Source organism: Panthera leo, chromosome C1 (genome assembly GCF_018350215.1).
Source record: "Panthera leo isolate Ple1 chromosome C1, P.leo_Ple1_pat1.1, whole genome shotgun sequence".
Lineage (NCBI taxonomy): Eukaryota > Metazoa > Chordata > Mammalia > Carnivora > Felidae > Panthera > Panthera leo.
The window spans coordinates 216,369,986-216,393,400 of record NC_056686.1 but is presented as its reverse complement, the minus strand read 5'-3'; positions in this window follow the sequence as shown (position 1 = coordinate 216,393,400).

The following is a 23,415-nucleotide window of genomic DNA, read 5'->3' as shown; positions in this document are numbered from 1 at the left end:
GTAACAGGTCGAACACTGACACTAAAAAAAAAACTGAGTCAATGTTTATCTGAAAATCAAATGTCTCTGAGTGTCCTGTGTTTTTTAAAATTATTTTAAGATTTCTTTATTTTTGAGAGACAGAGAGACACAGAGCACAAGTGGGGAAGGGGCAGAGAGAGCGAGGGAGACACAGAATCCGAAGCAGGATCCAGGCTCTGAGCTGTCAGCACAGAGCCTGATGCGGGGCTCGAACCCACGCACGGTGAGATCATGACCTGAGCCGAAGTCGGACGCTTAAAAGACTGAGCCACCCAGGCACCTCTGAGTGCCCTGTATTTTTATTTGCTAACTGACAACCCTAGGTGGAGCCTCTGACAATAACATCTTGGAGTAACCTCCTTTCCCCGGATCCAGCCACTTTACCGCTCCTTGTACGCATGGGCAATCTGTTCTCAGTTTAAGCTGCTGCCTCGTACGTGTTACAGTTCCAACTCGATGGCTCTGTTGTCAGCTTTTTTGCTTCATGACACCGACCCTCCCAGAAATGATTCATCAACGATTCATCGTGATCAGGTCCCGTAAATAATTGCCGAATTGTATAAACCCATAAATCTATCCTATTCTGGGGGTTTTGTTTTTCGTTTTATTTGTGCTTTATAGAAAGGTGTGTTTTTTTCCAATTTGCCCATAAGGTTGGCACACTGTTACGCTTTTGAGGAGAAAACCCTGAGGAGTGCTAACGTGTCACCGACATGTCTAGGCTGTTGCGCGTTGCTCTGTGCTCCTCAATGTGGCAACTGAGTTTGTTCAATTTCCAGCACGAAGCATTTGGCCTGGCCGTTCAGTGGTTGGTATGTGAACCAGAATCCCGACACTGTTCTGAATTGTTGACAGCAGTAACCTTGGACATGGGCAAGGGTGATACGAGGATTATTAAAACGAGGTTGGAGGAGGAGGATAGCTTCCAAATCTATATGAAGCACCTAATCTATCAGTCAGAATCTCTGGCAGTTAGATCCTGGAGACCGAAGCATGTGTTGGGTGTCTTGGGCGATTGTACCCTGAAGCCATCATGTGGCACATGGCTCAGAGCAACTTGTCTTGTCTACACATGCCACTGCGTTTCTGGAAATAAAGTTAAACATTACCAGCTGGTCTCAGGAGCCTTAAACCATTTACCAGTTAGTGAGTGGGTTATGGTTACCGTGCAAATAGTGGAAATCATCAACCGGGACTTGGTCAGAACGCCATAAAGTTGTTCATGAAAATGTATCTAAATGATCGTGTGCTAAATATAAATTCTCTGAAGATTTTATAGAGGCAAAGTCCACATGGTGAATTCCATACTGTCACAGCCCCACATAAAATCCCTGGATGGGTCCCTCGGCCGTCGTATGCCAAATCCTCACATTAGCCCCCCCTTTTGTCGGTATGTTTGTCTATTCTGATACCTAATAAATACACGCCCATCGAGACAAAGTGGAAGGTAGCCATAAGCAGGATGGGAAAAGCATGTGCATTACTCTACCACCCACATTTAAAACATAAGCACAGTTCTAAAAAGGGGGATGGTTCTAGGGGCACCTGGGGGCTCAGTCGGTTAAGCGTCCAACTTCGGCTCAAGTCATGAGCTCATGGTTCCTGGGTTCGAGCGCCGCTCCGGGCTCTGTGCTAACAGCTCGGAGCCTGGAGCCTGCTTCCGATTCTGTGTCTCCCTGTCTCTCTCTGCCCCTCCCCTGCTTGCATTCTCTCTCTCTTAAAAATAAATAAACATTAAGAGAATTTTTTAAGTGGGAGGATTCTATAGCCCCCAGCTTTCTTACACAAAACATGGGCATCTTTCCACATCAGCAAAGATGTTTTCACAGCCACATGGCGTTTTACCGTCAGGGCGAGCCTACTCATTGTTCACTATTCTGGATGTCCCATTTTCTCCCTGTTGTAATCAATGCCGTCAAAGGCATCTATCATCACTGATGCTGAATTTTTGCAAAGCATGAAATCTTTTCATAGCTTGTAGTTGTGGTCTGATTTTTATCTTTGACCCCTCAGTCGCGTAGGGCTGTTCTATGTTGTCCTGCTTTGTTTTAATTTTCCAGGGTTTGAAGTTTCCTGTTTATGCCTCCATTACCTCTCTCAAGTTTTCCTGAGTTGCGGTCAAAGGATGCGGCTCATACTGTTTCTTCTCTTTGAAATTCATGGAGTTTTGTTTAAAAAAATTAGCTAAGACGTGAGGTCAGTTTTGGCAGATGTCCCCGGGGCAGTTAGAAAGTGCTGGATTCTCCCTTTGGAGAGCACACCATTGGACTCTTAGCTCTTGATTCAAAGTTGTTTATTACAGGATTCAAGTCCTCACTCTTGTTGTGTTTTGCTTACGCGATCTCTTAAAACCCAAGGAAGAACCTAGTGTGTGTTAATAAACTAGTGTTGATTTCCGGCAAGTTCCCTCTCACTAATGTGAAGTCACAGTGCTGTGTGGCTGCCATTGGGTGTAGCCTGAAGGTCCACGGCAGGTGACTTGTACCATCTGCTTGAAGCCCATCTTTCCAAATGTTACACGTCTTTCTCGAGGAACAGAGGGCATCAGTACATGGAAACACCGCCGTCTCCCATCCATAGCTATTATGTTTTTTTCTGACGTCTTTCCACCGTGTTTTTACCTCATTCTAAGAAAAGATCCTAAACATCGCCTAACTCAATTTTCAGAATTCTTACTGGCTTTTACCTTTTCTAACCCATTTTAAACTCTGTTGCCATTTTCTTTGTCTCTAACTACTTCTTCTGACGTCTGCCATTTCTTTTTTCATCTCTGCCGGACCGTGTCATGACTCCCCTCTGCCTGTGCAGAGTCTGGAAAAGGGGAAAGAAGATGATGTCTAAATTTCCCCTAATTTCCCCTCCATCCGTTTCCTGTAGTAAGTTCTTTTAAATGTGTTTCTCCCATCGATTGCAACATGGGTTTGCCTCCTTCTGTGACCCTGCAGACTCCTCTCATGGGTGCGTGCATGGACCTGGGCCGTCACAGGATGCCATCTGACCAGAACGGCACCTCTGGGCCCTCCTTCCTCCAGACACGTCACCCACCCCGATCTGGAGAGCAGACAGGGGTAGATTTCCACGGAAGGTGCTGGGTCTCCGGGGCTGACAGTGAGTGTGGCCCTGCTTCGTCCCCTGGTCTCTGCCTGACGTCTTCTCTCATTGGCCAAACCCTCACATCAACACCCAGGTGTCCACGCCTGGCTGGCTGTCCAGCCAGGGCACCGCTCCAGCACCCAGGGTGTCTCTGGCTGGCCTCCTAGCTGGTGGGCATTACACCTGCTGAATTGGAGGACTGCTACCTCCCACCTCAAATGAGACTATGGATCAGGAACGTTCCAGAGAGATCAGGTGATCCTCCTGGGGACGGGAGGAGCCACTCAGAGACAAGCTCCGCATCAACTAGCTTTCCATTCATCCTCCCTGGGGGTCGCAGGGGTCAGGGCGAAGGGAAGACAAGAGGCGACTCTGCCTGGGCCCAGGGTCAGCTTGAGACTTGTATCCCGAGACCGGGTTGTGGCACGGTTCTCCGGAAGACCACCTGCCACACCCACAGCCCTCGCTGACTTCTGGGGACGGATGAGGTGCCTCCGGGACGTCTGCTGCTGTCTCGCCTACACCACATCCAGCAGGATGCCCTCACCACTCTCGGCCAGGGACCCTCAGCACCGATGGTATTTGCCCCACCTATTTTTGTCTTACCGCCAACCTTTGGCTTCGGTTCCAAGGAGAGAGAGAGAGAAGCTGGGCGGTTAGTCTTCCTCCGTGATGTTTCTAGGGATAGTAAGAACAGCCAGCACTCCGATGAGGCCGAGAACAGTCCTGAGCATCTGGCATATACCAACCCACCCAATCGTCACGAGGCATATTATTGTTCCCACATTACAGATGAGGAAACTAAGGCACACCGAATCGGAATGACTTCTCCCATCACACAGCTGCGGGAGGTGGGGGGGGTCGGTCAGTTGAGTATCTGACTTCAGCTCAGGTCATGATCTCACGGTTGGTGGGTTCGAGCCCTGTGTGGGGCTCTGTGCTGACAGCTCGGAGCCTGGCGCCTGCTTCCAATTCTGTGTCTCCCTCTCTCTCTGCTCGCACTATCTCTCTCTCTCTCTCTCTCTCTCTCTCTCTCAAAAATAAATAAATGTTTAAAAAAAACCTTTAAATTCTGGCCCCCACCAGCAGTCCCAGCGAGGACCTCGGGCCACACGTCAGCTGTCAGATAAACAGATAGCAAGGGCAGGAGCCATCCCTACACGAGCCCCCCCGTGCCAGGGCTGGTGAGGCAGATGCCCAGTCTGCGGTTATCAGGGCAAGTCCGTGAGCCGGCCTTTCCACATCATGCATCAGAGAAGCGGCTGCAGAATAACCGATGCTTCTCTGCCCAGAGCACATCACAAGCTCTTGGCCTGTGCACAGGCCCGTCAGCCAGCACGCGGACCGGAACGTCGCTCCTTCTTTTAATCATCTTACACAGGCTCGACGTGGCATGGTCTCCAACTCAAACACGATATAAAGATTAACAGAAGCATAACTTGGCAAAGGTAAGAAAGGCGAAGAAAACGCTAACTAGCCATCTTCCCGCCAGGGCCCGAGAACAGCAGATGGCTGCACGGTAATAACATTCAGGTTGATGCTTTTACTAGCTGGAGATGTCACAGAGATCCCTCCGATACCGTCCACACCACAGCCCTGCGATCCCCACTACACATGCACACACCTTCGAGGCAAGAGCGGATTTACTCTAGAAGCCATGGAGAAATCACCGCTCGCTCCTTCTCCAAACGGGACGCCTCCCAAACTGTTTCTTCTCTAGCTACCAAAATGCTAACTTCATTGCCAGAGAATCAAAGTATTTAAAAGATGGTTTGCCAAATAAATGCTGTGACATACAAACATAAGTGTGGTGGGGTTTTTACTTTCCTTAATTAAAGATCTCCATGGAGAAACAAACAAATACTTTTCTATTCAACAACACTTAGATAAGAAGTTGCGAATGCATCACCATCTGAGGTACAGGAACTTCTAAATGTCAGGAGGTGTGTGATTAATTTGAAGTATTCCGTGGTCTTCCTGGGTGATCTCAAGCAAGTTTCCATGCCTCAGTTGACTTTCCCAATCTGTAAAATCTTGCAGGGGTATTAAGATCCGTCAAAGAATGTCTATAAAGCGCTTTGAACTCCTTGAGTTAGACATTAAATAAATACCCAGTGTTATTAGAACTCCATTGGGGCAATAGAATGTTCGAAATGGGACTTTATTATAAATACTCCCTGAAGTTTGCCAAGAATAAATTGAATGGGCAAAGCCAACATACTTGGCTGTAACTTAATCCAAACTTGGCTTATTTGCCAAAAGTTGGCATCACAATACATGAATAGTGATCTCTGCAGTGAACATGAAAGGGTTCTATTATTTTCAGCCAACTGTTTAGCTAAATTTCCATACCGTTCATTTATGTGTTCTAGTCTTTAAATTGCTGCAGTATAGAGGAAAGCAAGGAGCACAAAATAAAAATAAAAGTTCCCTAAGCCTGTTTGCATTTTCCTACAATTAATGTGACTGAACGTAATTTGGTTTAAATATCACAGAATCAACCCCCACATTGATTGGCAGAGATGGATAGAAACCAAGATCCCCTTTTTTTTAAGTTCCCACAGCAAAAACTAGACCGGTACTAAACTCCCTGTGCATGGCGATAACGATTTTTCTCTGAGTTGATCAGAGAAAGCTATGTGCACCATCAAATTAGATGTATTTTAAAGTCTCGCATCTTATAACGAAATCATGACTTTCCACGAGCTGGAAGGAAGTTGAGAATTGCAAATTCAAAACTTCTGCATTGCCTCGAAGCGTGCATCATGATTTTGGAGTCTTTATAAAGACACAACATGAGGCAATTACCATTACTAAGAAGCGGGGCATTCGGTCTCCATCAGGAGATCAATCAGGGGAGATAGCAGGGTGCAGAGAAAACCCCGACCGGTCTTGGAGTCGGGACTTCTGGAGTCTGGCGTCACCTCTGTCATGAACTAGTTGTGTGGGAGAGTCAATCCCCACCCTGCACCTCCGCGTCCTTAGCTGTAACAGGACGGCATGGATCCGACGACCTCCCTCGTGGCCACTTCGGTCCACAGCATGGAACAGTGAGGGTGCCGTCGAAGGACACGCGTCCGGAAGGAAACTGCCCCAAACGGATGCTCAAACCCTCGCTCGTACCCAAGGACAAAGGTCTGGGGGCAACACTCTTTAAGCAGACCCAATGTCTAAGTTTTTCCTCCCTCACCTGCTTAACAAGCAGAAAGAAAACGGTGTCATGTTCGTGGAGACACCATTGGACAGGCTCAGCAGCAGACCTCACTGCCTGTGTGTCCTTGTGTTTAAACTCAGCACGTATTCTTGAGTCCGTATAAATCCTGGGCGGTATGTTTCCAGATACGCTTACCAGGAGATTACATTCCCCCGTGATGGATAGCAGCGGTGACCAGAGAAAGACCTCTGGATTGAAAATACGAGTCGCATATTTTCCGGGTGGTTAAGTCGGGGGGTGGGGGGGAAATGCCAGGTCCAAAAGACGATTGAACAAAGCGGCACACTCAGGTTTTCGTCTTGAACACATACTTTCAGCAAATGAGAAGACCGTCTGAATGCTCTAATCTATCTTTGGGACGGAAAATAAACACCCGCCAACACGGCCTTCGGCAAAATACGGGAATTGGAGCCTCGCACGCAACCGGCCCCTCACTGCACCCACCCGACTTTCCAAGCTCCCTTTGCCCCGAGCCACGGGGGACTGGATGGGACACGGCAAGCCTGAGCTGGGACTGGGGTCCGAGCGTGGGCCGCGCTGCCAGGCTCGGGAAAGCCTGCTGGCTGCGGTCTGCAGAGTCGCACCATCCGCAAGAGAAAACGGACACGGGTGCTCGAATTTGGGAAGCTTCTGGAAGCTCTCTGCCTGGTGAAGCCGAGGTCCGAGGAAATGACCAAGGTCGGCAGGCGCCACCCTCCTGCCGGAGGAGAGTCGAAAGTCGGCTGAGTCCCATCCCGGGTCCTGATGAAGAAGAGGGGCCTCCGGAGGCCCACCCTTCCCCAGGGCCCCGCTGCAGGCTGGGAGCCACACTCAGCTCTGCTGGACCCAAAGCCTGCCCGAGCAGCAACTCCGACAGAGGCTCACGGTGAGCACTGAACAAGATCACACACTCAGGTACTCAGCCCTGGGCCCTAAGGAGCTCTGGGCCAATGTGGCCTACTTGTCTGGCTAAAGATGCAGATTCCCACCCGCGCCCTCTGTGATCCCGCCCCCACCCCACACATTCTGCATCGCTGCATCTCGCGGGGCGTCCCGGGTTCGCTCCGGGAAGCAGCTGCAGAATAATCCGGGAGCCCTGTCTACTCGAGTCAGCAGACCCACCAGGGTTTAACGTTAAACTCTCAACCCGAGTTCCTTCAAGGAGCTTTGCGGTAGGCAATAAGAACTCTAAAATGTGAGGGGGAAATTGTCCCATTTCCCTGTGTGCGCTAAGCCTTCCCGAGAGCATCCTGTCCTCCCGACTTCCCCGGGCCACCAGAGGAAATGTAGAATATCCACCTCATTGTTCCCACCGGTCCTGGCGTGGGCTAATCTCAGCGTAAATACCACTTATCCCCTTTTCCACATCCTTGCCCAGAAAGGTCAGAGTGTCCTCGTCGCAAAGCCAAGGCATGGCGATTTCTAGCCCTCGTCTGAACTTTTGAGGAATGCGAGAGACTACAACCTGGAATGTTCTTCCTTCTTGTGGAAGGGCGGTGGGGCGTCACAGCACTTACAGCCAACAAGCCCCCACATTCACACGTACACGCTCACACCCAGGTGCACGATCACGTACACACACGTTCACACTCGGGCATACGCGCACTTGTACTACACAGGTGTGCACGCCCGAAGGCTCACACGCTCGTGTGTACAATCAAACACACGTACACACCTACACTTGTATGTACTCACACGCGCACGCTCAGGCAGAGGTTTGCACACACTCATACTCGGAAACACATGTGCAAACACAAACGTGCCCGAACGTGCACCGCCAGCCTATACAACTGCGACCTGACGGCACGGGGCTCCTGCCCAAATCCCAGTACCAGGGGCATCACCACCACAGCCTGTGGAACCTTCTGTGAATAAGGTCACAGAAGAGCGTATTCGTGGATGCCTTTCGCTGACAACATACAGACTTACTGGGCGAGAAATCATCCACTCTGTCCCTGACTTCGCCGGACTTACCCCGTTGGCTACGTGAGGTTGTGGAGGACAGAAGTCTGGCCCGGACAGCCTTCCACAGCCAGCCCCGCCAGCGGGCCGGCCTGGAGTCACTGTTGCTGCAGAGGGTGACCCTGACTGAGCCCTCGGACCTTGAGACCTGGGTCCCCGCCCAGCAGACTGCACGTGCCTACACACACATGTGCAAGAACATGCACAGACAGAAAAATCTGGGGGACTCCATCAGTCGAGCGTCCGACTTCGGCTCAGGTCACGGTCTCACAGCTCATGAGTTCGAGCCCCGCATCGGGCTCTGTGCCGACAGCTCGAAGCCTGGAGCCTGCTTCGGATTCTGTGTCCCCCTCTCTCTTTGCTCCTCCCCACTGTTTGCGCTCTGTCTCTCTCTGTCTCTCAAGAATCAACACTAAAAACAATTTTTTTTAAAGAAGAACATGCACAGACATGAGGGCATATACACGCACATGCACACACATACACACACTGGTGCACACACATGCAGGCCCGTAAGTGCACACACACAAGTGCACACAGGTGCACACGCACGCCACACAGAGTTCTCAACCGTCGTGGTAACTTACCAGCCATTAGAAGGTGGCGAATAACATTCTACGTCGATATGATTGGGTTGTGATAGGAAATGACATATAGGAGGAGACGGGGAGAAAATACAGACATGAGAACAGGGCGTGCGCTCGGGCCAGAAGTCCATCAGGGATCCTGTCCTCGTGCCACTCTCTAAGTGTCACCTGGTGAGGCTCCATCACATTCACGATGTGCAGTCTTCTACTGTACTGGACGCCGGGGCCCCCACCCGTCCCCTGCACTGAGAGCAAGCGTGAGGGCCACACAAACATTCCTTTCATTCTCGAGAGGCTGCAAATGCCACCAGGTGTCCACGGGGCGTCAGGCACAGTAGATGCCGTGTGCATGGTCGGGGGCCCCAGCTCTGCTCCGGGGAGGAGCTGGGGTGGCAAAGGTGCCCCGTCTTCCTACAACTGAGCCACCTGCACAAGGAGATCCGGGAGGTCTGGGGTCCTGCTGTCTGTGCACCGGCATCCTTGGTCCAGGAGCAGGACATCTGTCCTCAGGCCGTAGAGTAGAACGTGCTGGATGAAGGCAATAAGGTATAAAACTGGATGCTCTCCCTCCGGCCCAGGGCTGTCCTGTGTCATGAAAATCTAGGCCCTCCTGTGGGCCAGCAGCCTGGCGTGAGGGACCATGAACAGCACAATGGCATCAGCATCTGCCTGATATGACGGCCGCCTGGCTGGTGAGGGGACCCCACCTGCTGCCCGATGATGAGGGAACCGCGACCTGATTCAAGGATGGGGACCCCGGTGTGATGGATCCCCCCCCCGCCAAGCTCAGCTGTGTGACATGACCGAGGAGATGGCCAGCGCGTGACCACTTTGGGGTAGACATCACTCAGAGTCGGGCGAGTACCAAGCTTTGGAAGCCCTGACAAGCTAGAAAGGTGGGGAAGCCGTGTAAGGTGGCAGAACATCCCTGACTCTCCAGGTGGCCATCTGGCCTCATCTTTGAGGACAGACCGCTGCTCCGGTTGGGGGAAAATAACGGTAAAACAGTCTGATAATCACCGTGCAAGAGAAAGCCAGAATCCTCCTGGGCGGGAACACGGGAGACACCCGGGAGCCAGACCGCCACGTGCAGGAAGAATGTCGAAGGCTGCCTTTGTGGCTGGCGTGCTTGTCACCGGGAGATGTCAAGGCGGGGATACCAGGGGGGCCGTGGGGGAGGGGAGGCAGCACGGCTGTCCCTCAAAGTGCCTGGGAGTGTGGACTCTGGGAAAAGAGGGTGTCCGGGAAGCGGGAGGCAGCAGAACGAGAGCTAAGGACAGATGCAGCCAGCGGGGCCCCCGATGGGGACAAGAATGGCTGGAAGTCCCTGCTAAGTGGACTTTCCTGCATCATAATCTCCCTGCCAGCCCGGGCTTCAGTCAGGCCGTGCGAGTCATGACCGCTCCACTTCTGCCGTACTTTGAGCAATTAGTAGACGGCACCGCGTCTATACTGGGGAGAGGCCGGGTGCACAGGAAGCCAGACTCGAGATGCTCACATGGAACCTGCAGCGGCAGTGAGCCCAGGCTCAGGGGACACCGCCGGCTCCGTGCAAGTGACCACCAGGACGGTCACTGTATCACCGGGGACCGCCAGAACGCGGCGGGTGGACAAAGCGTGAACGTCTTGTGATTTGGTCATTAAGAGGCCACCTGGGTGGCCTGAGTATGTGGCTCTGGGGGGCGGACAGGAGCTCCAGGAACTGGGGAGATCTTGCCATCGTCTCAGGGGCCGCTGACCAGGGAGAGTTTGGTGCAGTGGAAAACAGAGCCGGTCCCCGTGTCTGTCAGGACAGACCAGCTTACGCTCTTGGTGAACCATCCCATTTAGGAGCCTGAACAACAAAGGGTTATTTCTCACTTACACGCAGGACAACTGGGGGCTCTGAGAACCAGGCTAATGGAGCAGCCTGTGCCTCAATCTGGGCTCAGGGACAGAGAGCCCTGGCAGGTCTCGCCCTGGCCAATAAAGGCGCCACTTGGAAAGAATGCACTTCCGCTGACAACTCGAGACCAGTCACATGGGAGAGCGTCAGAAGTGCGATCCTAAGGGACCCCGGAGAGGGGCGGGATTCCTCTGGCAGACCCCCCCCACACACACACCTGTTCCATATTCCAGCCAGAGGCTGCCCAGCGTGTGCCCGGCCACCCGGCTCCTCCCAGCCCTGAACCCAAAGAGGGACAAGGCAAAGCCAACCTCCAGAGGACCGCGCCATCCGAAAGCAGAGGCAGGTTCCCCAGGGCACAGAGCTTGGGCTCCTCCAAGAACACAGGGCCCTTAAACACAGTGACGCTGTGTGGCTGGCTGAGCCAGAGCAGAAAACCCTGCCACCTGGTCCCGGGGAGGGCGGATTTACTGAAGACTGAGCGCTGTGACCCGCAGGTCACGGGCAACGGCAACTCTAACTTCAACTCAAGAGAAAATGATTCATCTTTGATTTCCTAAGGAGAAGTCCGTAAGTGAGGAACCAGAGCAAGATTTCCTTCGTTTTGAGCCGTTATCTTTTTTGTTCTTTCCACTGAGAACAGCAGCCCAGCTCTATCAGTAAATGTGGAAATTCCTCGCCAAGGCACTACTCCCAGCCACGCGGTCGTGTCTGTCTGTAATTGCGTCTGCCCCTTGCACGGGAGCCGCGCAAAGCCTTCCCTCAAGGCCGGTGCCCACTTGTGCCGACGACCCCCGACCTCTCCTCCCCGGGGACATTTGCAGTTCGCTCCAGTGTGAGCCAACCCAGCTCTGACCAGCGCTCGAAACCAGCGGCCAGCGGGCTGAATCCAGCCCCCCAGGGTGCTGTTTGTCTCCGGGATGTTTTTTTACAACTGAATTCGTCGCCGGCATCTCGAAAGTCATCTCATCTTAAATGTTTATACGATATTTCACATTTTCGAGATTTCAGATATCTGGCTTCCTCTGGAAGTTCAAGGGATCCCAGCCCACCGGGCGTTGGCCCCTGCAAGGAAGCAGTCACATGGAGCCTGGCCCCCAGGACGTCGAAGGTCGTGGCCCCTGGGTGGAGGGTGTGTGTTATGAAGACATAGGAATGCATCCGGGCACCTGAACCCCAGCCTCAGCACTTAGAATCATGTCCAGTCCTGGGGAGGCCAGTAATACTTGCCTAGTGAATGAATGAATGAATAAATGAATGAATGCTGATATCGAGAAACATCCTGAGCCTTTGAGTCAGGCACCTGGGCTAACCCCTTAGCTCAGCCTCCTTCCCGTGTTTCGGGCCATTCGCTTATAAAAAACATACATCAAATCCGCTGGGAAATCAGCTGAAACCCACAGGTGGCAGTGGCCAGCTCACCCTGGGCCAGGTCCTGCCCTGGCCAACAGGGTCCTCCCTCCATCACAGCCCATCCTGGGGGCCAGCAGCGACAGCGACCAGAACTGGCCCGGTCCCCACATTTCCTCTTTGAAGACCCTTGTGATTACACTGGGGACCCCCCGATAACCCAGGATGATCTCCCTCAGTTAAGGTCAACTAATTACCAGGCTGAGTTCTCCTTTGCCATGAGACCTAACATTTTCACCAGCTCCAGGGAGGAGGATGGGGACATCCTGGAGGGAGTCTTCCTACGCACGCCTCAGGCATGTGGCCGGGGAGTGGTGAGATGCCACGGAAGTCCCCCCTGCGGGATTTTCATCCTGGTGACGCCTCCCTAGAGCAAATGCAATCACGGCTTACGTCAAACCAAAGAGTCAAGGTCAGTCTTCAAGGGCAAACGGGATGCTGTCAGTGCCGGCCAAAGGCCCCTCATCGAGCACTCACCACGTGTCAGGTGCCGTGATGGGGGCTCGGGGTCAGAGGATAAGTGGACCACGGCCGCGCGAGGGGCGCATGAGGGCTGGCGGGGAAGCCACGCTCCGTCCCCGGCCAGTGGGAGGGCAGTGGGAAGGGCAGAGCTTCCAGGGCGGGTGTCTTTGGGCAAATCCCTCCACTTCCTTAAAACTCCACTTCCTCAGCAGCAAAACGGAAATGAGAATGGCCTCCTCGCAGGGGTGTGGCGAGAGGAAGAGAAGGGGCGCGTGGGTGCCTCGCCTAGCCCCTGCCCCGGAGCTGTGTGGAGCACTCGGTGGTCACCGGGTTTGGCCGGCTTGCCACAGAGGCCACAAAAGAGGATTTCAAATCTGCACTCCCCCCAGGGCTTGCTCAGCCCACGTCGATCCTGCAGAGGCCCAAACCACTTCCTGCCCCCCTGCTCATGATCCATTGTTGTTTTTTTTTTTAAGCTTATTTATTTAGAGAGAGAGAGAGAGAGAGAGCAAGCGAGCCTAAGTGGGGGAGAGGCAGAGAGGGAGCGAGAATTCCAGGCAGGCTCTGTGCTGTCAGTCTGGGCCAGACGCGGGGCTCGAACCCATGAACCAAGAGATCGTGACCTGAGCCCAGATCAAGAGTCAGACGCTTAACCGACTGAGCCACCCAGGCGCCCCACTCAGGATCCATCTTTCAGCTTAGGGGAAGAGGGGAGTGGCCTTCCTTAGAAAACCTTAGAAAGCCGGTCTTCTGGCCCCGAGGAAGTTGCCCTTTTCTCTGAACTCGGCCCTGCCATTGGTTGGCGACAGCTCGGTCCTGCTTCAGCTGCTAGCTGTGTGACCTCAGACCACTCACAAGACCTCTCTGATTATCACCTATGATACCATTCACCGGGCCCATCAGTCCATCTCGGTCCTCGCTCCCTCCCTGTACAACGGAACAGCGTCGGCCCCCGTGACTTTCCAGCTCAGGCCAAGGCCGGGCTTCTCCGGGTCTCCGCTGAAACCCTCAGCTCGACGCTGTCCCTGAGCAACATCCCGTTGCTGTGTGTGGTCCCACACAGTTGCTGCCCAAAGAGGGTGTCCGCTGACAAGCCGGCGGACCCGAGGCAGGAGAGGGAGAGCTGTGCGGCTCTCCGGAGGGACAGGATCCCCCAGTCTCTGCTCTGGGAGAGCGCGGGGTCCGGGCAGCCTTGCTCAAACGTCAGCCACGTGCCTCGGTGATTAGGGCTGCGGTTTGGGCAGCCCTTCAAAGACGCCCCCAGGAGACACTCCAAGCCCGCCTCAGCCCAGAGCGGGGCGCTCCGCGTGTGGATCGCAGGGCCATCCAGACTTTCCGGGAGAGCCAGGGACATCCTATAAGCCACGCACACACGTGCTCATTCCCCCACTTGTGTCCCTCTGTTCTTCCCCCGCAGGCGAGGTTCGGGCATTTGGCCTCGATGGCCTGTCCCCGCTGACGGGATGCGGAGGCCGTTCCAGAGGGAGGACGGCCAGGGAGACGGTGCTTGGGGCCTTGAAGCGCCCCGCAGGTCTGCTCCTGGAATTTCAACTTCACTGTCCCCGCGTGTCCCCCGGCCCAGCGTGAACTTTGCTCGGGCCAAAAATATCAACTGCACAGGAACGGGATGAAGCAGGGGCCGGAGACGTAAGTCAACAAGACGCACGAAGGAAGCCTCGGGATTTTCGTTGACTGTGAACTCGGGCAGAGGCAACAGCGGGGCTCGCGTGAAACTTCCTCAGGGGAGACTTAGTAAGCCATCCTCGTGGAGCCAGATCTGACCTCACCACGTCACCGCTCCAAACCTCCCTCTGCGACCACAGACGAAGGCCCATCTCTTTTAACGAATGCATGTGTGCCCTTCTGTGCGCAGAAGACAGCCACCCCCCCGGGGGTTCCCTGCATGCAGGTGGGTCCTCAGGGGCCTTCTGGCCCTTTCTGCTCTCACAGCAGGCCACCTGCTCGTTAAGACGTGGGTGGGACGGGGCGGGGGGGGGGGGGGGCTGTCTCCTGTGCACAGTTTCCTGAACTTCTCTATCCCTGGAGCTGTCCAATCCGAGATCAAAGGGATTCACTCACTGGGGAGACACTGGGGTGCCTCAACCTTGGCACTATGGACTCTCCGGGCTGGCTCATTCTGTACCGGGGGGGGGGGGAGGGGTGCCCTGTGCACTATACAATGTGTGTAACTCCCTCCCCGACCCCTACACACCAGACGTCAGTGGCACCTCCTCCCAATAGTGACAGACAAACCACGTCTCCAGACGTTGCTAATGTCCCTTGAGAGGCCAAGTCACCTGGTCGAGAAGCACCGGGGTGGAATACTGATCAGGATCCTTCCAACTGCAAGATCCTTACCTTAACGATTCCATTAATTTCCTACCTTTCCCCAGATCATCGGCTCCGTTCAGACCGTGAACCCACTAAGAGCCTAAGACGAATTTAACCAGGACAGCAAGGACAGCAACAAAAAACTCGGGGTTTTGGAAGTCCTCGCTGAGTATTACAAGGATTGTGATGGTGAAAGTGAGGCTGCAAACATGCCCAGTGCCCGCACGATGCGGGAACAGGAGGGTAGTGAGCTGGGCAGAGGGGAGGCCACAGAAACAGGGCTCCTTTGGGATTTCCTTCTGGGCCAAGAGCGCTCACAGCAGACAGCTTCGTAAATGAACTTCACAAAATGTTCCTTCCGCCTGAAGATGACGGTTTCCAGTCATTCCAGCCCCTGGAAGGGGAGGAGCTAAACGAGTCCACGTTTAAATGAAACGAAATGCGATAGCTGGCGCTTGACTTCTTCAAACAAATGGCCAACTGGCTGAAACAAGGCCGGTTTTAAAAAACTGAGAGCCGGGCTTCGGACGCCTCGCTGCTGGCTGTAGGACGGCCAGAATTGCAGAGTGGCTTAAGGGTGCCGAGGAAAGCCTGACCCAAGATTTCAGAGCGTCTGATTCTGGTTTGTAGGGAACCCAGAAATCTAAAGGAAGAATCTCCATGCCTCCCACGTCTGCTACATCACGGCATTTCATTATCAGAGCCCTGAACGTTGGATATAACGCCGAGGACATGATTCCTTCCCCTTGGTGCCCACCTGAGGTCTCTCGAAAACATCTTTTTAGCTTGACTTCTTCAATATGGGTAAGATCGGCGGCTAGGATGGAAACAAGTGCTTTTAAATGAGTTCCTACACTAGTTCTATTCCTAAAACAGATATGCCTGGACCTTGTCTGTGAGAGCCACAGAGGGGGGAAAATTAGGACCAGGCATCAGGACTGAGCGCCGTCCGGCTTCCACACCTGCTGCACTTCAGGACGGCTTCTTGGCCCAGGAGCTCACCTGTGTCCTTTTAAATGCTTGATAAGCCCGAGCAGAGACAGCCAGAAGCTTCTCTGTTCCCAGAACTCAACGGAACCAGGGTGTGAGCGAGAGAATCCCAGCTATGAAGGCTGCCGATAAAACAGCCCAGATCCCCAGTCCCAGACCTCTCCCTCCGGAGCCTCAGTGTATTCCAGAGCACCTGATAAATGACCCATTTTGCCATCTGAGCCACGAGTGGCGGAGGAGGGCTCTGCACCCAGCTTGTGGTCTATTCTAGACGAAGCGGTGCTTTGTAGGTATGTGCTAACGGCCTCATAGGTGGCTGGGGTGGAGAGCCCTAATTTGCAGCTCTTGCCAAGTCAATAATCCCTCCATGGCCAATTTTAAGCTACCCACATGCACTCAGCTAGTTCTCCCAATGGCTGAAAATTTAACAGTTCTTGCAAGCAAGCACGAGCCACTCTGGCACGCCACGGAGTCTGGGGCTGTTTCCCCTTTGCAACACCACCTCTCTTAGCGCTCCGATGTACCTTATTTAGTCTTGTCTCATAAATGCCGAAGAATTAAAAACATTTTTGGCAAGAGAACCAGACAATCTGGCTCTGGAAAAGACAAAGGGGAGTTTGAGTAAATTCGAGTTCGCCTTTTTTACAAGAGGCATGGTAGCTGCAAAAGAGAGTAAGAAAGTTTAATGCTCTCGACCGCGAACCCTGAAGAACACACACTGTACCCAACATCAAACGCAGGCAGATTTTTATCTCCCAGAAGAGGGAAAGGTGATTTATTTTTCTTCAACTCTACTCAACTAGGGAGTAGACTGCCTCATAAAATGAAGCTAATCTTTATTATATATCAGGATTGCTTTTACCCACTAATCTTTTATTACGGTTGAATATTAATGGTGTCTCCCAAAACAACTCGTTCTGCTTTTCCCGCCTTCCTAAAACGATTTTATGATTTTAGATTGCCCTTTAGTGACAGGAGGAACAAAAATCACGTAGCTTCACAGATTGTCTCGCCACGTTAGGATCATCGCTTCCTTATTTGAAAATAACTGACCACTTCTGATGACATGGTGACCACAGGCATGCAGGGTGTTCTCTGCTAGAATCCCCCTGGGCAAAGAGAGGGGCTGAGCAAGTGGCAGCTCCAGGGCCAATCATCGGGAAGGGAGACGGCTGTATGAGCATAAAAGACACTCAGTAGGAACCTGGAAAGGTTAGGAAAGACCTTGACTCTAACACATCACAGAGCTTCGAATAAACATCCAGAGCAACCCGAAGCCCCCTTCTTCCCCGCATTGTGCCTTCGTGTTTATTCCAAATGACAAACAGCTGGAAAGAGTTGGGGGAAAAAACAATGGCCATTCATTCTTCAGGATTTCCAAGGAGAGACAACGTGCGTGATTTTATCTTGATGGCCAACCCAACTGGGTTAAATCTGTAATCCCTTTACTTAGCCCAGGGCTGGGGCAGGGGGGAGGTGACGGGTGGGCAATGGGAGATGAGAATGACTTCAGAGCTAATTGCTGGGCTCCTTCTTAAGCCAACTCACCGAGCACTCATAACTTGGAACCAGTTCAGGTCACTCTAATTTGCTAGACATGTCCGCTATTATCCATACTTTAATGTACAAAGGCAACCCAAGAGCCAAAACGGCAAGGTGGTGCCGAGACTCAATCACCATTAATGTGCATATTTAAAGGTCAGTGGGCTGCATAGTTCAGTTACACCGCGCGGTAATCCGTCATGTCTAATGTAACCCAAGGACTCCCTGAGACAGCCCATAAAGCCATCTAAATTTGACTGTTTATGAAGGTTAACCCAAGAGCACTGATTACAGCCACGGAGCTGACACACATAATTAGGTTAGAAAAGCTCTCTAAGTGAAACCGTAGACGGATTCTTATAGAAACAGATGTTTATCCAACTCATGCTGTTGGGTGAGTGCCACGCGGCCGTGGCCGTGGCCCTGAGATGCTCGAGTCTGGAACATCCTTTTACTCGCTTGCCTAATTGTTAACTCAGAGGTTTCTGTCTAATGGCAGACGACTGCACTGCCCTGGGACCAGCCAAATGTGGTGCGAGAGGTCATGGCTGCCTGGCACCCTGTTCTTGCCACCTCCTTTGCAGCCTTGGACTTACACCAGGCAAAAGACGGACAGGAGTCCCCCACAGAACGAACCTGGCGGAGGCAGCATCGTCACAGGGAAAGAGAAGACACCATCCTCGTATCAAAGCAACATGGCGGTCAATCCCTAACTCCAGCCAGGATGCCACTTCCTCCCACTTAATTAGAAGAGGAGCAAGTCACAGAGGAGGATCCCTATGCTGGGGAAATGGGATAAGCCAGCAGAAGCAACATTCAAGACGCTGAGTTAGTGGGCCCCCTTATCTTCTTACCCTGGGAGGGAAAAGGAAGGGAGTGGTGACTGATAACCAAGATAGACCTCAGAGGGTAACACCTGCCCCAACCCTCCCACCACCACCAAGGGGTTATCTTTCCAGGTCATAAGTGGGAGAATCCCCAGCCACAACTCAACAGAAGAAATCCCTCACCAAGGGGCACACACTGTTAACCAGAGCAACTCGACAAGCAGCACTATTCTTGTGTGGGTCCCTGATGTCCCTGAAAAATTCAGACTCCCTTCCCATTCGGATCCATTGCCTTCCTCTCCCTGCAATTTCACAGGTAACAGACGTCTAGTATATCGACATAAAGTAGGGCGCCCATGGTGGCTGCTCCCTCTCGCCACCCACTCTCTCCTGCCCTCCATTCCCTTCTTGCTATCCGGCCGTCCATCACACAGTCTCTGTGGCCTCATCCCCATTGCCACACCACCTACCACATCTCTATGGATTCTATTTCCAAAACGGCCTGGAGTCCGGACAAGTCTCCCTTGTCCATCTCCTCTGCGGCCACCTGCTCCAGGCCCCGGCGCTCATCTCACGCTTGGTCTCCCCCCCACCCCCAACGCTTGCCCGCTGCACTCCATTCCCCATGTGACAGCCAGAATGATCCGTTTAAATCCTTATTCAATCAGGTCACCTCCCTGCCAAACCCTTTTATGGCTTCCCACTGCCATTTGGATAACATCCAAAGCCCCTTTCATGCCTAAAAGCACGATGGAACATAATGAAAAGTAGTACAATTAGAGACCATCTTAAAGAAGCAGAAGGGGCGAGTGTCCCAGTGTCTTGATATGAGCTTATTATAACAAGTTAACACTACTTTTAGCTATAAGTTTCCTAAAAGCCAGTCAAAAGGGAAACACTTGGGGCACAACTGGCATTTTTAAACAAAAGGTGCCGTGAAAACACATCTGGAGAGAGCTGCTGATGCTACACCCAAGGATTTAACTCAATCCTTGTCTAATGATGGGAAACCCATTCATCACGACTAGGGCGTTAATGAACCTCTCTGCAAGTCCACGGGGCACAACACGGAGTAATGTATGGCTCAAACAAGACACTGTCGTACGTGAAAGTGCTTTGTAAACCATAAAGGGCATTAACCAGTCTTAGGTAGTCTAAACCGAAAGCCGTATTCTGTTTCCACACTGTTTGTATGGCCCCTCTGTTCTCATCACTGAATGGAAACATTTCTGAGGGGGATAACTGAGGTCATGTGGTCAAGGCATTTTGCTTCTTGATGATCTAACAGTGTTTGGCGAGTGTGCTCATTCCAAAAGAAAATAGACAAGATCTGTCTCCCAAATATCCTATTTCTTAGGCAAAGCTGAGGCAGGTACAGAATGGATGGCGCAAGTCAAAGTGGCACGAGTCACAGGTTTTACTGCAGACGCGGGAGCGGGACAGCATCATTCTGGCCTGAAACTTAATAGGGAGCTCTATGAATTTAGTTCTTTAGGAATAACTAATCATTCATCCTTCCACCAACTCAGAAAATGATCAAGTGTCTGTTTATTGCCTTTGGCCATGAACATAAATCCAGAGCACTTACAACAGAAAATGGTCAATCGTGTGATGAACCCAAGGAAAGGACCCTATTTCAAGGTCGTTGGAAGGTGTTGGTGTGTGTTCCCCATTCCAAATCGCCCTTCCCTTCCCTCCTGACTCTCTTTCCCCCTTTCCAGTCCTCTGCCCCCATACCCCACAAAGAGTCATGAGGGTCTCCTCACTGCCCAAAGCAGGTGCCCAAGGGCACTCTTTAGAGACATTTGAAACTTTAGAACGTTGATGTACAGGTAGGTGCCCTATCTCAGAGCCGCCTGTGTGATCGTGTAAGTCCGTGCAGTGCACATTCCAGAGACCCCCTTGTTATGATGAGTGATTTTCTATCATACCCTAGACATCTGGGTAGTATATTAGGCAATCTGGATCCTCTATGAATCTTCCATTTTAACAGCGGTCACTCAGGCTACAGCCAGCACAGGTCCTGACTACAGGTGTGGGCTGTAGGTCCGGTGACAGTTTGGATTGGAATCCTTGCAGCACTATTCTGGTCTCCTTTGTACAGTGCCCAGAGGCCACAGCATGTTTATTCAGGTCAGTTTCACATGTGAGCGGTTAGGTGTCTGCCCAGGACTTCTTATGTGAGTTGAAAGAATCCTTTCTTCAGCCTGCTCCCATCTGAAATTCTCCTGTCAGTCTCTACGCTGGGAGTGGGAGGGGCACCAGCTGCCCTGGGAGAGGAAGCCCAGGGTCTCCTATTTGTCTTCATTGACACTGAAACAGGAAAGGAGTGCCTCTGCCCAATGTAGGGGAGAGGGGTGGGTGTCTGCACTCCCCTCTCAGGCTCTGCTAACATCACCTTGGGGTGGGGTGGCGTGGGGCATCCATGGCGTTGAGTTGGGGCCATGGCGTTGAGTTGATGTTGAGTTGATGTTGCCAAAAAAGTTTTCTGTCCTACTGAAATGTCTTTGGACCAGAAAGAGCAAGATTGTCTTGGTGTTTTTGTTGTCTACTCCTTCCGGCAGTTCTTGGTTTCAGGCTCCCCCAGCATGCAGTCTGGGAAAAATAGGACATAAAAAAAATAAAAAATAAGAAGTCAGGGAATGTATCGCCATGTTATTCCTCTAGCCCTGAGGGTCCTAGCCAGTCCTTTTGATGTTAAGAGTCATCTTAGGATCAATTGTCTATTGCCTCTGTCCAGGGTTTTGCTGTACTTAGCAGGAGTAGCAGAGAGATAAGTCTCCACCATCTTTTCCAGACTCAGAAGTCTAACGAACTTTTTTTCTTATTTTTTTAAAAAGTTTATTTACTTATTTATTGAGTGAGAGAGAGAGAGAGAGAGAGAGGGAGAATCCCAAGCAGACTCCGTGCTGTCAGTGCAGAGCCCGACGAGGGGCTCTATCTCACAAACCATGAGATCATGATCTGAGCCGAAATCAAGAGCTTGACGCTTAACTGACTGCGTCACCGAGGTAACCCTAACAAACTTTTTTTTAAACAAACTTTTAATTTTGGAATAATTTTAGATCTACAGAAAAGTTGAAAAGACAATACAGTAGCGTTCCTGTATGCCCTTCACCTAGTTTCTTAATATCTCGCATAACTAGGACACATTTGTCCAAACAATATCAAGAAATTACCACTGCTGCATCACTTCAACTATCGGTCCATTATCACCGAAACTCCAGATTTTATTGGATTTCACCAGTATTTCCACTAATACCCTTTTCCTAAATGCATTTACTTATCATGTCTCCAGTCTTCTCTGGTCTGCAATCCTCTGTCAGTACATCTTTCCTTTCAACGACCTCATATACCTGAAGAATGCTGGTCAGGGACTTCGCAGGGCCCCTTAATTTGGGTTTGTCTGATAGCTTCTCATGATTTGACTGGAATCATAGGTTTGGGGGTAGAATCTATGGAGATGCAGTGACCTTCTCATATCAGGAGGGACACAATATCAGTGTGACTTATCACAGGAGATCCTAACTTTGATCACTTGGTTAAGGTGGCATCCGTGAGGCCTCTCCACTGGAGTGTTAGGATTTTTCCTCTCCATACTTTTTTTTTTAGAGAACTTTCAGGTCCATTTCCATCAGTGTGGAGTTATATGTGATTACTTTATGCTGTATCTTATCATTCAATATTACGTTATCTATTTTATTGCCAAAATTCTTCTAGCTTTGAGCACTGACTCTTTCAGGTTGTTCTTCATCAGTTTTAAGGGTGAAACGGGGGAAGAAATTCCAACCCTTTGTAGAGTCCCCCAAAACCCTGCCCATGCCCCTCCTCACATACATCCTAATATTCACAATGAATACTAAAGTAGGGATCTTTGGCCATATTCAAAGCTTCCAAAGCTATTTTTTAAAACCAAAGTTTATTTAGCTAATCTTATAATAGAGTGAATGATTCCTTTGGTAAACAAAAATAAATGTTTGAGTTTCAAGTATCTCCAAACATAAGATAATTCACATAAAATTCTCACACACTCCTGCTATGGGCTTTGTTGAACAGCAGCTGAAGCACTCAGAGGGGAAAGAGTCTGTGCACTCAGGGAAATCACTTTTAAATAAGCTACATTTATTAAACACCATCCGAAGAATTTTAATTCTATTGAGCTTCCATTTGAGCATTTGTATAATCACTCAACTATTGCAGCAAAATCAAATGAGAAAAATTTAATATTACTTTCAAACAGAGACCAAAGTTTACCAAAGATCTTCTGGATCAACGGAAGATATTGTTCAATAGCAGTAATAAAAATACTGTTGTACCGTCTAGAAATCAGATAAGATGGAAACAATTGACTAACAAGATTCACACTTCTATAAAATATATTTATAAAACACTAACCTAAAAATTAGGCATCAAGTCTCCATTTGAAATATTGTATAATTCCTTAACCAGAGTAAAAACAAAGTAGAAAAATTTCAAAATCATTCTAGAAGAAAGACAAAACAAAATTCTTGCCATGTTTTTGGAAGATTTTAGTGGACTTGTTAACAACAGTAGAGATACTATCATTGCACTATCTACAAATAAAATAGAATCAAGTAATTTATGAGTCGCATTAAATAATCTGCAGTTATAAAACATTATCTAAGAATAACAAAATCCTATCAAGTTTCCATTTGGGCCAATAAAAACTAACAGAAGTAAAACTAAAAAAGAAAAAAAGAAAAATTATTTTGGTAGAGACAAAAGTGTCTTGCTGTGGTTCTGGATGTTCAGAAGCAGCCTCATTGAAAGCAGAGGCAACTCAGAGGCAATTCATTTCTGCCTTAAGGCTGTGTGGCCAATGTTTGGTGTAGACATATTTCTCTGCACCTCAGGAGAAGATGTGCTGGGCGAGGTGACCCCCTAGGTAGGGAAGACCTCTAGGCAGTTTTTTCCTCTCATTCTAGAATGTGGGTAAGGACAGAGTCACTTCACAGGGGCTGCCCCTCACCCCAGAGCCCTTGGAACCTACACCATTTGACAAAGCAAGATGGAGCCCAGGCCAGCCACATTCGGTTCCTTGGCAAGGCTGGATCAAAGCCAGCCCCTCCTTCTCGTGCTCAGTGTAAGGCC